The sequence below is a fragment of the Mastigoproctus giganteus genome, chromosome 8 (assembly GCF_048544385.1).
Source record: "Mastigoproctus giganteus isolate SK-2022 chromosome 8, ASM4854438v1, whole genome shotgun sequence".
NCBI lineage: Eukaryota > Metazoa > Arthropoda > Arachnida > Uropygi > Thelyphonidae > Mastigoproctus > Mastigoproctus giganteus.
In genome coordinates this window covers 201,737,300-201,750,954 of record NC_143582.1, presented here as the reverse complement: position 1 = coordinate 201,750,954, position 13,655 = coordinate 201,737,300, and the positions used below count along the sequence as shown (strand labels likewise).

At 37.1% G+C, this 13,655-nt stretch overlaps 1 non-coding gene across 1 annotated transcript; it reads right to left on the bottom strand.

Annotated features, from left to right (window-relative positions):
* Nucleotides 1–13,255: 13,255 nt before the first annotated feature.
* On the bottom strand, nucleotides 13,256–13,328 carry TRNAK-CUU (transfer RNA lysine (anticodon CUU)). The gene has a single exon. It is a non-coding gene; the product is annotated as a tRNA-Lys (tRNA).
* Between the last annotated feature and the right edge of the window lie 327 nt (nucleotides 13,329–13,655).

Here is a 13,655-nt window from a genome sequence, read left to right as displayed (position 1 = left end):
ACTCACAGCAGCACAAGCGTTGCCTTCGCAACGAGTTGCGCTAGTATTGGACTACTGTACTTCCAAACAAATGGCCTCCTCGAAAGGTTAATCTCCATTTATTAAATAACTACAGCCACATAATTGCATAGCGTTATTGCATTGCTCTTTATGCTCAGAGCTGTATGCAACCCTCAGTGCGATACCAATGCAACTCATTGTGAAGTGAAACTTCACAATGAGTTGCATTGGTATCGCACTACTTTCGATTGGAACACAGAGTGTGACGCTGGCGCAGACAAGTCCTCGCACCTAATAACTCTGAGAAAACCATAAACAAAAATTCAAAACCATACTAAGAATTTGTATATATTTATGAAGGTGTAGAATAATAGAAAATATTATTTGTGATAATGCGGATCCAGCCTCATTATTTGTTGTTGTTGTTATTTGGTTTTTAGGAACATTAGCAACTAAGGCCATATTGCTCCGAGATATGCGGTGGTCATTCCCTGAATGACCTTTCCGCATCCTCCGTATTTGGTGGTGACGGGCTCGAACCCCGGTCTAATCAAGAAGCGTGTGCTACGCACTGCTGCTCCTTCCCACCTGGCTACGGAGGCGCCCCTCATTATTTTCGAGAGGGCCTTCACAAGGACATTCCGCTATCACAGGGTTAATTTACGGTAGTGGTGTATGTATTTTTTTAATGTGTAAACATCCTTGGCGGCACCTACTAAATTTCGGATGGTAGTAAAATTAATGTGTCACGATTTTGCGACGCGGAAATGGCGTCATTTGACGTCATTTCCGTTTCATAACAAAGAAAATCGGAGTCGGAAGAGGAGATCGCGCAATGGATTCTGGGAGATGATCTTTATGAGCTCAGAGCTGGCATAAACCGGCTGTGCAGAAAAATGTTTATGATTTGGGGCATACCACTTAGTTGGCTTTGGGTTAACCATTGCCACCCGTGGCAGAAACCTTTTGGTAACCAGAAAAATTAATATCTTGAGGGCAATGATCTTCAGGATGTGCTCAGAGCTGGCATAAATCAGCTCTGAGCACATTCAAGATTTGGATGTGCACATTACACCAGCTTCAGCCTTACCAGTTTTGCAAATGTCCAAGTCTGATTCATTCCATTTACGATCTAGTATGAGCTCTTCATTGTCGTCGTAGATCTTGATATTGTAAGATATAGATCTTACAAATTTAAATAAGAATATTTGTTTTTTGCTAAAAGTAAGGTTAAAGTTTGAAGAACGCTAGATTTCGTAATGGACAGTTTTAAGCGTGAGAATTAAGAATATTAGCAAAGGGGTAAGCAAGTAATTCAAATAATACGAGAGAGAAAACAGGGACAGCAAGACTAGGTAAAGGGGTGCCATTTGAGAATAGGCGTAAAGGGGTTGCTTAAGGAAGAACAACAGGACGTGAAATGGGACTATACGAAGTGCCTCCTTTGATCTATGACGCCGTTAGAACCAAAACAGGAAATGAGTGGATGTCCAGTGTTCGCGTCAAAATAAAACGGCGTCAGGCTGACTGATATTTGGGTGTTCGGATACATTTAGAGAGAAATGTGTGAAACGAAAATGAGTGTTTTTGGAAGTTACCCATGGATATGAAAGGGTGATACTGCCTGTGAGGAAAAAAAAAAAAAGAAAGTTCGAGAAAAGGGTTGGTTTGTGTGCTAGGGAGAATTGTGTTAGCAAATAGAAAGGAATGAAAAATTAAACAGAAAAAGAGGATTGGTTGGAGTCCTTGGGGGAGGCATGCCAAACATGAGGGGAAGGGTAGAGTTCGGGAAGAGAAAAATTGAGAGAAGAGCATTCTGTGTGGTGTGGTCTAAGGGGAGAGGGTCGTGAGTTGCGGGTTGAAATAGAGGTAGGCGAGTTTGGTAATGTAGGCCCTTGTGAAGAGTCTGAAGGAAACCTCGCGAAGGAACTGCTCATGGGTTCTAGTGCCGACCGCAGGGAATGAGCCAAGTATGTACTCCCGTGAAAATATCGTCTTCACAAGAAGGTGCGTCATGCCAAGAGTGCCTGAGGAGTGAACGCAAGCCTGTCAGCCTCGAAGGAAAACCGGAGTTCCCAACAATCTGAAGTAAACCTGTGAGCCACGTAGGAAACTTGAACGCAAGGACATTGGAAGTAGCGGCGATGTCGGAAATTAAGTCTGTTCCTCGTTTCTCTATTGAATCCTGAACTCAAGGACTCATAACCTAGCTTTGTAAGCAATTGAGTGATAGTCCTTGTAAAAGAAAGGAACATTCCTGTAAGGGTGGTTCAGGAGTAGTAAAGGGAAAGTAAAAATATAAAGGAATTAGCAAGAAATTATATTTATAAGGGTAGTACTGTAAGGATAGGTTAACCTGTGTCATTAAATTAAGCCAAGTGCCAAACAAGGTAATATATCAGATGAGGTGCAAAGAGAAATAAATTTTATTAATAGAAAAACCTCATAGTAAAGAGGGATGACTAATATGATAACTTGGGTGACAAAGATGTTAATTAAGGTATAATGGGTGACCTATAGGGAATGTTATTGAGATAAGAGGGTACCAGACGTAATACGCTTCGTGTGTTAAAGGCAAGAAACAAAGATTCTAAAGGAGTAATAAAAGCTGAAGTAAATATTATTGATGTACGAGAAAGACAGAAAAGAAATTGGTAAGGTAAGAGAATGATTGAGTAATACACTATTTTTTTACAAAAAAATAAAACGATGTAATTTTTGTCACTGGAATTGTATTTGTATTTTGTTATTATAATTGTGTTTTTGTAATTTTATCTTGAATTTGAATTTTGTTCTTCTCATTAATAAAATCAATTATATGTACAAATTTTGTAATAAATAACATAAAATTGTTTATGACAATTTTTTCTTCATACACCATTTTAAGAACCCTGAAAATTGTTGAAAGCTTAAAAAAAATTTGGCCCACGTGTACCTCACCTACATTTAATTTGGCTCGTCGTTTAAAAGGGTTGTCCACCCACCAGTATACAATTTTAGATCTCAATGATTTAGTGAAACAAAATCCCTTTCACTTCTGTGCGTTTATACATAATGCACTTGGAGAAGATTTGTTTTCAGGTCCGAACGAAAACAGCAAAAGGATTTGTAATCTAACTAATATAATGCAATAATTGGCTCGCAAATAACGAAAAATAATGGTTTAGAGGCACGTGCGTGCCTACGCAGTTTTGCCTCCATCGCACGTTGCTGGACTTCGACTTCTTTCCATTCATTTTTGCCATCAGACGACACTTGGTTTTCGATCAAGCCACGTGCGTTTCATTTATCGTCTGCTGCACTTCAGCTTTATCTTCTGTACACCAATCTCCGTTAATCTGGCAGACAAATAAGAACTGATGCGGGTATGACACGCGTCCCAGACTACATTTTACTGAAAACCTAGAAACCTGCGTTATTCTCAAGGGCTGGCGTTATTCGGTATGTGAATGCACTTTCTAGAGTTATGTTGACGATGACAGCGATTTAATAATTTTAAAAATACGATGATAAAAGGGACCTAATTTTAGCACGTGATTCTAAACTAGATTTGTGGTAAGGCGATATAGTTTGATAAAAATTGACAGCCCAACGAGTGCAGGGTTTAAGATGAAGTGGCTCTAATACCGAAAAACTCTCTCGAGATATTTTTGTAAGACACGACCGGTTTAACTTTCTTAGGAAAACATATCGAGCTAATTTCTTCCAAATTAAATTAAGAAATCAGAAGAAAAAAGTCTTGACATAGTAATCAGTTGTCTCGAAAATATTATTCTGAAGAATTATCCATGATTGTGATTGGTCACCTGAATACCCGAAAGGGCGACTGAATGAATTTCAAATAAAACTGCTGACTCCCCCATTTTAGGCGTCCAAAGCAATGTTTATATTACAGACCTTTTTTTTTTTTTTTTTGCAATTATAGCATTCGTATCTTATACAGACCGTTTCCACCCATGACTGAAATTTTGGAATTGAACCTCTTTTAAATGAACATTTCTCAGTTGCGAAATATTAATATTCATTTGAAAAATCTATTAAAAGGTAGAGCAATACCAAGGCAACTCGTTGTGGGGAAGAGTTTTCCAAAGCCAAAAGAAAAAAAACTTTTTTTTGTCTGTCAGCAGGTAAGAATTTAATCTTTTTGTATTTATCTTAGATTTCCTGTTTTCTATTGTAACGGCGATTGAAAACTTTGTAATAGTAATATTGTAATTGTAAATTGGTAATTATAATAGTAATATTATGTACAGGCTGTAATACGAGAAAAGGGTGGTCCTACTGGATATTGAATAAAGGATTCAAATATTTTTGGTCAGTGAGTGTATAAGAAGTTGACATATATCTATGGAGCAGTCTAGTAGTGGCCTTTCTAGTCCTTCATAACGATATGAATTATGGGACACTGATATGAAAAGAGGCAGCATTTTTATTTTTAAATGAAATTGGTGCATAAAGAGATCCTGATTGGACAATCGAGTAAGCCCCGCCCTTTTTCCTAAAACAATAAAATTTTAATTAAAAATTATATAAAATGTCATTTTAATTAAACTACAGAGGATAATACTGCAAAAAATTTAAATTTTATAATTAAATGCGCAGGAATGTAGCGCAAAATTCTGATTAATTTACGGTTTCTGAATGTTAAAATACTTGGCGGATGGGTACAGCCCATACTAATGCGGTGATGCGGTTGCCAAAGAGCAACTTCCGAAAATTATGAAGTACTGTATTCGAGTTAATTGATTTATCTGATATTTATAACTTTCAGCACTCGAATGTTTTCGCAATTCTAGAAAATGTGTAACTCTTTTCCATGTGTTATTAATGTCAGGACCGATTATTAGATAATTAACTCGAAACAGATTTCTGCTGCGCAGTTCTCCATAAGTAATTGGTCAGTGGAATTGTCTGCAGAGAGGAACTCTCAAAATAAACTTCCATAATTTGACGCTTTCCTTGACCTTCTCAACACAAACGGCACGTGGCTTCCCAGGCAGCCACGTGTCCGTACGTTACATCGTGCACTTTATGTTAATCCCTCAAATTCATCCAAGTTGGGTTAGAAAGCTGCAAATAACAATTTAATGCGGATAAGGAAGGCCACCCATCACGCGAAACAAACATCGTGGAGATCAACAACATATTTTGGGGACATGTATGTCAACACATTTTCACATGAGCTGAGTTTCTTTTTGTGTGTGTGCGCGCAACATTTTGCCTTTAGAACCCAGGTTCAGTTTTTTTTTTTTTTTCTTTTATTCCACCTGTATGTTTAGTTTGTTCTTCCGTTTTTGTTCTTAAAAACGTATTTTTAGGCGCTATATCCACCATATTCCTCCGTCTGTCTGTTCGTCCGTCCTCCTGTTACAACTTTTCCCAGTGCACAGAGTTTCTGAAATTTTATATTTGACCCTCTTTTAGAGAGATTTATCAAGCCACTTCGAATTTAATTTAAACGGATTCAATAGAAATTATTATTATTAATAATAATTTCTACTGGCAATTATTATCCTTAATACCTGCCACATAAGCTCTCAATATATTGTACACTGAAAGGACAGAATTCATGGGATACCTGGTTCCTGGGCATGGCGACGCTGTCACCGCTCTCGCTAGTGGACGAACCTACCCTTGGCAAGTATATAGGTACACTGCATCACTGCAGATAAACGTCGTGAGTTAACCGACTTTGAAAGAGGGATGATAGTGCGTGCCCAACGCATGGGTCACTCTATTGCGCAGGTGGTACAGAAATTGCACTATCCCCGTTTTACAGTATCGGGAATACGCCATTTCCATGGACAGTGGATATCTGTGGACGGAGAAAGGTGATGGATGACGTCTGCCTCGCATTGTTTCAGCCAACCGGAGAGCGACAGTGGCACAAATTATGGACAGCGGTGCAGCAAGATGGAAATACCCGTGGAACGCTTTCGTGAATTAGTGGACTCAATACCTCGCCGTGTGACTTCTCTTATCCGGGCGAAAGATGGTCCTACCCGTTACTAGGTAGGTATCCCATGATTTCTCCACTTAGTGTATATTGCAGCTGAAGCACTGCTCTCAATCTACAACTCTGTTTTTTCCACACGAGTTTTCCCTGCTCAGTGGAATGAATACTCTGTGAGTCCACTGCCTAAGGTTAAAGCACCAACAAGCCTAAAAGATTTCAGACCAATCTCAACTTCTTCCACCCTCCTCAAACTTTTTGAAATGTACTCCTTCCAGCATTAAACAAACAGCTGATGCCACAGAAGCTGAAACAGTTCCATTTCGCAGTCGCAAATAGATCCACCAAAACAAACCTCATGGCCGCACAGACTTCAAGCCTTCGAAACTAAATCCGAATTAGCTATTGTGTACGCCGATATTGAAGCTGCTTTTGACAGCCTAAACGTCAGAGCCCTTCTCGGTCTTCTGCAATTCTTCTTCAGGATTAATGGAGACCTACAAGCTTTCTTCACCGCCTTATTGAGGAATAGAAGTGTCCACTTCACAATGAAGAAAACCCACTTTACAAGAAAAATCAATGCAGGAGTCCCACAAGGTGGCGTCCTGTCTGGCCTTCTCTTCTCAGCCATTCTAATTCCTTTCATGAGCCCCCGTGATGATGCTCTAATATATGCCGACGATATAAAGTTTCTTTCCTTAATCCCACCGTCTGCAAACACAATGGCAATTACGTCTTCAATCACAAAGAACTGGACCGCTATTTCAACTTACTTGAAGATGTTTGGATTAAACCTTAACCCCTCAAAATCTGCAATAATGACTTACTCATTGAAACAGCAACCAACAGTAATTCAACCATCAGTTTTGGGTACTCTCATCCCAGTAGTTACCTGCCATAAGGATCTCGGTGTCTATTTTGATCCGAAGCTGAAATTTAATGATCACACAGAATACCTCCGGAAGCGATTTAACACCCTACGCTGGAGAGCGAAGCAACACTTACTTCATTCCAATGATGCTGAAACCACTACCAGATATCTTCAAGCCACTGTTTATCCGGTTATTTTATAAGCTGCTGAAATTTGGGCATCTGCGTCGCCATCACTTCAAAAACCGGTGTTCTTGTGTGAATACTGGACCCTGAAATGGGCCACAAATAAACATCGCCGACCCCCTCATTTGAGAACAACTGACATGGCTGAGCAGCTAAATGTACCCAGGCTCCCGAGGTTAATTGACAGCAGGCGTTTAATGACTACATTAAAAATGTACATAGGAGCCATAAACGCCCCAAACATCTGGGATTTCTGTCAGTGGCACAATCCTCTGCCATCCTTGAGGTCAGAGCCCACACTAATCCTCAAATACAACCGGTTGAAACTGTGTAGTAGGTTCCTACCTGTCCAGGCACTCCCCAAAAGACTGCTCCCGTCTTGGAGTCAACCTACAGAAAATGGCTACCGACTACAAATGCTCCTCGAGTGGATTACATCTGTGGAACTGGGATAAATTCCTCCAAACTGATTTACGACGTTCAGTTCCTCTTTATATTTTCCTATTTTTCACATCTTTAAATTTGTGTAACTCATAATTTCCCATGTAACTGTAATTTTTGTCAATTTAATCACATATATAATGTAAAACTCCTGGCCATGTCGCCGTGATGAGAATTATTGTCACTAGTACATGTACCGTACTTAGCATCAATAAAGAAGTTTAATTAATGAATTAAGTATAATATTAAGTTTTTGTCGGATACTCATTAGAAGAATGAATGGGCAATATGTCGGATGTGCAGAAAATAAATGTTATCTGGTTTGCGCATATGAAGACTTCAGAAACTCATTTTTTGTTATCAGTTTGCTAAATATAAAAATTATGAATTTTTGCTTTATTATTATTACATTAATCGCAACATAAACATGAATACATGTTATCTTTCAAATGTTATAGAAAAATCCAGGTGAAAATAAATAATTTCTATACATTACAAAAATGTTCACTGCATCTGACAACTTGAGGGGTGTGTTGCTATTTATTTAATTCATTAAATTAAAGCGTGAAATATGTGTTGCATGCCAATTTTTATCAAAATTCCAGAAGGAAATAAAGTAAAGCACAGTATTGCAAACCGTTGAATGACTCATAATAACTGCAGTACACCAACCGTATATGACTGAAACTTTATTAAAATAATAATAAAATAAGAGAGGATAAAATTTTTGTTGTAAAAATAAGATACGCTAACAACTGTAGAGTTAAAAGCCATAAAATGATAGATAAATTATACGAAATATTACAAATTAAAACCGATAAAACAACCATAGCATGGACATTATCCTCCACGAGGTGGAGGTTAATGTCCTGTGAAGTATGTGCCGTGAAGTGAAATTAATTACTATATTATTAGTTAATTAATTAGTAATTAAATGGTAACATGACAATTATTTACTTTTCACTTCTGTTACAGAAATTGGTTACAGAATCATAGAAAATGAAAAATTTAATTTAGGAGTTTTTATTTATTCGGAATACCCAAACTTAACAATTTATTTTAAATTAAAAAAATCGTTTCAATCTGTTGATTTATTTAATAAAAATTTAATCTTACAAAATTGTTTATATGTTATAATTTTTTATTTTACAAATGGTTTCTTTATTATTATGTTTTAAATATATCATATATTCCAAAAAAAATTAGTTTTGGCTTTTCTGCGAAATCGGCTGAGCAGAGATTACTGTATAACTAACATCATTAACGTGCTTTGGTAGTGTGGGTGAGGGGAATAGAAAAATAAAAGAAAAAGAGAGAATAAAGCTAAAAATAAGATGATCGGCAAAACAACTGATAAACTAAAAAGATGTGTTCTAGAGATTGCTGTTCTCGAGTTGCTTAAATCAAAGAAACGTGAAACGTTTATGTTACGTAAACCTGGAGGGTTGAAAACAAGTTTCATTATACAAACGAGTGAAAATTAAATATTACTTCATATAGTAAAATAATTTATGACAATTTTATTAATTTTGAAAACTAAATTGAGTTTAATTAAATACGCCTGAACTAAATTTGAATAATTCGTATTTTTTTGTTTTTCTAGTACAAGATTGAAACTGGGTACTTATCACCTCTGTTCAGGCGTTGTTACTCAAAGAACATCGAATTTTCGATGTAGTGCGTTATCTTTGGAATCAAGAGAAATTTTTTTTTTTTTTTTTAATTTGTGGAAAATAATTTTTTTTTTTTTTATGTGAACCCCAAACACGAGAGGTATTAGAACCACCGTGCTTGGATTGGAGGTAAAGAAGATATTTGTTGACATTGGACTTGAACTCCTGTAGATTGTAATTTTCAGGAAATACGTATGAAGGAAGGTTGATCCAGAAAACGGCAGTTGAATGAATAAATGAGGAAGACGAAAAGTTGGTTCTGTGGGTTTGAAGTTGGACAGTAAATGGATGTTGGCTGGTGGCGGCACGTGTTCGGACTGTTTTGAAAGAGAGAGCGGGAATTATAGAAGCTAATTCAGAAGAACAGTGCCCATGGAAGTATCTGTAGAAGAGGCATGCAGCAGAAACAGTTCGTCTATGAGAAAGCGAGTGGAGAGACTCTGTTAGAGATAAATCATTAATTAACCTAACTGCCCTCTTCTGAATGGAATCAAGAAGCCTGAGAGAGGTTTTGGGGGCACCACCCCAGATGTGGGAACAATATTCCATGGCAGGGCGGATTTGCGATTTATACAGAGTGAGCAGCTGTTTGGAAGAAAAGTAGCGCCGAGAGCGAAAGGGAAAACCAAGTTTTTTAGATGCAGAGGAAGCAATATTTGTAATGTGCTTGTGCCAAGAGAGATTAGAAGTCAGGGTAATCCCCAAAAGAGATATATCATTTTGCCTAGAAATCGGAGTGTCACTAAAGATAAGCATAGGAGCAGAAGAATCCTTTTTGCAAGATATAAGACAAGACTGAGTTTTAGAAGGGTTGAAATCAACTAAGTTGTCTTTGCCCCACTGGAGAATTACCTGAAGATCGGCATTTAAGGAATTGGCAGCAGAATTTCGAGAATTTGAAGCTGATTGAGCAGGACAAGGTTTCTCAAAATGGAAAGTTGAATGCAATGTGCTATCATCGGCAAAACTATGGATAGGATTTCCAGTCAATGGAAGAAGGTCATTAATATACAAGAGGAAAAGAGTGGGGGAAAGAACTGAACCTTGGGGGACACCGGCATTAGTGGAGAAGTTAGAAGACAGAGAGCCATCTACCATAACCCTCAGTGAGCGATCAGAGAGAAAACTGGATAGCCAATTACTAAAAACAGTTGGCAAACCATAAGATGGAAGCTTGTTTAGAAGACCTTTATGCCAAACACGATCAAAAGCCTTTGAGATGTCAAGAGCAACTACTTGTGTTTCACCGAACCTTTCCATCGAATTAGTCCATAAATGGGTAACATAAGCCAGAATATCACCAGTGGATCGACACTGACGGAATCCATACTGGCGATCGTTGATCAGACGGAGGGTTTCTAGGTAGTTTAAGAGTTGGCGGTTAATTGATTTCTCCATTACTTTAGAAAGAGTAGAAGTAATTGCAATGGGACGATAATTGTATGGGAGGGATTTGTCATCCTTTTTAGGAACTGGCAGGATATGAGCAAATTTCCAAGCAGAAGGAAAAACACCTTTGGAATAAGAAAGTGAAAAAAGGCGGCAAAGAATAGGAGTAAGTGCAGGAGCACAGGTTTTGAGAACAAGTGGAGAAATACCATCAGGACCTGGAGCTTTCTTAGCATCAAGATTCATCAAAATCCTTCTGATATCCTTTTGACGGAAGACCACAGGAGGCATTGAATGGAGCGTGTTGGGAATGGTGGGAGGTGTTTTACCAAGATCATTAATACATGAGCTGGAAGAAAAATGGGATGCTAGCAGGTCAGCTTTATCCTTGGCTGAAGTGACAACAGACCCATCTGGTTTGGACAGAGGTGGGAGCAGAGATGGGCAAAAGTTGCGGCCAATAGCTTTGGCAAGAGACCAGAATGCTTGGCTACCATTAGGGCAAGAAGCAAGTTTTCTACTCTTAGCCTGTTCAAACTCTAGTTTGGACTGGTTAATAACTGCTTTACAATTGTTGCGAGCTTTGGTGTAGGCAGAAAATGAAACTGGAGAATTAGAAACAAGCCAATTACGATATGCAACATTCTTCTCTTGGACAGCCTTAGCACATTTATTGGAAAACCAAGGTTTAGATAAAGGACGAGATTTTAAAGTGGAGTGTGGGATAAAGGATTCCATTCCTGCAAGAATAATTTCACTGACACGATCTGAGCAAACGTTGACATCAGAAGTTTTGAAACAGTAATCCGACCAAGGAAAAGAAGAAAAGAAGTCTCGCAGGTCAACCCATTTTGCATTCTTGTAATGCCAAACAACACGAGGTTGGGAATAGCCATGAGATAAAGGCTCGATTGGAGAAGAGACAATCACCAAGTTGTGATCTGAAGTGCCCAAAGGACCTCTCACTTCCACCGTGTACTTAGAAGGGTTGTTTGTGAGAAAAAGATCAAGCGTATTGGCTGTATGCTTAGGATTGTCCGGTATTCTTGTAGGTAAATGAACAATCTGTGCTAGGTCATTAGTAATTGCAAAAGCCTCAGCATCTCGACCTGCTGGGTCGGTATAACTAGAAAACGGAAGCCAGCTGGAGTTGTGAACGTTAAAATCACCAAGGAAAATTACCTCACTGTTAGGAAAGTTGGAATGGAGAAAGTCAAGTTGCAAAGAGAGGAAGTCAAAGAGCTCCAAGTGATTAATGGAGTTGGGAGAACGGTAGAGACAACAGATGAATTTGACACAATGAGGTAGAGATATTTTAAGCCAGAGAAGATCAAAGAGAGGAGATTCCAAATTTCCAAGTCTCTGACAGGGAATATCAGAACGGACATATGCACAAGTACCACCTTTGAGGCAATTTGAAAGCATGTGCTAGCTAAGCTCCGTGATTTTCCACAAATTTGAATGATTTTTGAAAAAAAATATATATTTTTTTTAAATCATTTTTTCCACAAATTGAAAAAAAAAAATTTTTTTTTCAATTTGTGGAAAAAATGCATGTTATTAGTTAATTTGTGGAAAAAATGCATGTTATTAGTTAATTTGTGGAAAGTATGTACGTTCTAACTAAGTTCCATGATTGTGCTGCTGAACCGTAAAGTAACCTGAAAGTTCTCGAGGTGCCATCTATTAGCGTTTGTAGCCTACGAGATTTAATATTTTAAGTTCGAGAATATAAAAAATTTGAATAATCAGTGTAAACATTAAAATCAATGCAGATATTTATTATTAATTGCTTAGTAAATAATATTTAAAATAAATTGATTTTTTTTTTTTTTTTTGTTAAATGGTTGAAACACTTGTTTATATTTTAGGCACACTTATTTTTTAATTAAAAATTTTATTTTATTTTAATATTGATTTTTAATTTGAAAATAAATTGAATAAATATTTTTGCATCTACTTTCACGAATAGAGAGATGATTTATCGGAAATATGCAGTTAGTCTCGATGCTTTATGATATTTTTTTATAAATTGCAAATTCTCTTAGTTTAGAATAATACTAAAAACGAAAAAGGAAGATGGAGTAATTTAAAAATTCATATAAGTCGCGAGATTAAAAAAAAAAAAAAAAACAGTTTTTCAGCAGTTGTAACTTATCTTGGATAAATACAAAGATGCAATTATGCAGATTTAAATAAAACGTAGCTTCAATATTGCTTTTTAATAATTCGTTACGAGTTAGGGAGTTACTTCGCCACGAGTTGTCTACGTATTGCACTACTCTAAATAAATGGTACTAGATATATTGTTTTGTATTTAAAGTGCATGTGATTATCCATTGAACAGCAGCATACACTTTAATATTCAAATATGAGATGCCCAACATTTATCACGCCTTTTTTTATAGCTCTCATATGCATGTACAATGACTTTTTTAAATAAAAAGTCATTGTACGCATTGACTTTCATAGCTTAAGACTTAACTCTCAAACTTAATGTTCCATTTCGTTATAACAGTTTAAAATATTTCATTAATTATTAATTACATTAAATTACTGGACACTTAAGTTATAATTATGTATCAGTAAATGCAAAATTTAATTTCGTCATTCACAATAGTAAAGAACTTAGTTGAAACGATGATACGTTAATTTGAGTTAAAGAAAGAAATTACACAACTCATCATGGGTCCGATACGGTTCAACCCCGATAATAAGCACAGCAATAGAAAAAAAAAACATTCGCCCAACGTGGGGCTCGAACCCACGACCCCGAGATTAAGAGTCTCGTGCTCTACCGACTGAGCTAGCCGGGCTGGTGTGAAAATACGCTTTCTTAGATATTACCTTTTTTTAATTTCAATTTGAGCTTTCTCCTGGTGATGTTTTTTATTCTTAATGACAACATTTAATAATTACCCTAATTCTAACTAACACAACGTTACTGTATTCTTGAATTACGCTGCGTAGTTTCGTTGGAGAATTGCGTTGTCATGGAAACGGATATTTCTCGTAATAAGGACATAGGTTGACTAGAACCAGGATGTGTAGGCCGGAAGAACCATTTAATAATGTCACCAACAGATCGTCACTTTTTAAGGATGTAAAGTAAAAAGTAAAGTAAAAATGGCAATAAAAACAGA